Here is a 727-nt window from a genome sequence, read left to right as displayed (position 1 = left end):
TATATATATTTAGTTGTGACACCTAGTGGTAGAACCGAGGTGATGCTTGTGCTTGACTATGAATATTGCATTATTCTTTAGGTCAAACCTAGAAAAACAACATGCAGTGTAATTTATTTACTATCACACTCAGAGTATGCGTTGTGAATGACTCGACTACTACCACATCAAATTATAGATTTATATTTGTAAAATAAGTGAGCTATATTCATTTTTGTGTTGGTTTGACTCAAGTTGTAGAGATACATCCAGTAATTACTATCTGAACGTTTCATCAAAGTGTGTCCAGTGGTATATGAGATATTTTGCTAACAGATGAACAGGGTTGGCAATCAGGAGTATGTTGTGAATTACTCTAAACTACAACCACTCGAAATTTTAGCTCAATATCTGTCCAACAGTTGGCTTCAAACTTTAATCATTTTCTGAAAATATATACCTGCCCAGTGGTTCCTGAGGGGTGGCACCAAAAATAATTTCAGGATATACTATTTAACAAATACAGCAATACAGGAGTTAGAGAATTACCATCTGATACACAGGTCCGCTTTTGTAGTTTTTTATTTACAATTTATATTGAGAAGATCACTGTCACTACTCAATAAAAGCTTGTCATATCCTAAGTTAATATTAAAACAATTTTAGACTGTCCTTATTCAGGGGAACTAGATTTTACATAATTCAATGTAAAATCACACACACACACACACACACACACACACACACA

The sequence above is a fragment of the Austrofundulus limnaeus genome, unplaced genomic scaffold, assembly GCF_001266775.1.
Source record: "Austrofundulus limnaeus strain Quisiro unplaced genomic scaffold, Austrofundulus_limnaeus-1.0 Scaffold1373, whole genome shotgun sequence".
Lineage (NCBI taxonomy): Eukaryota > Metazoa > Chordata > Actinopteri > Cyprinodontiformes > Rivulidae > Austrofundulus > Austrofundulus limnaeus.
The sequence above is the reverse complement of the archived record's forward strand: the minus strand, read 5'-3'. Positions refer to the sequence as shown.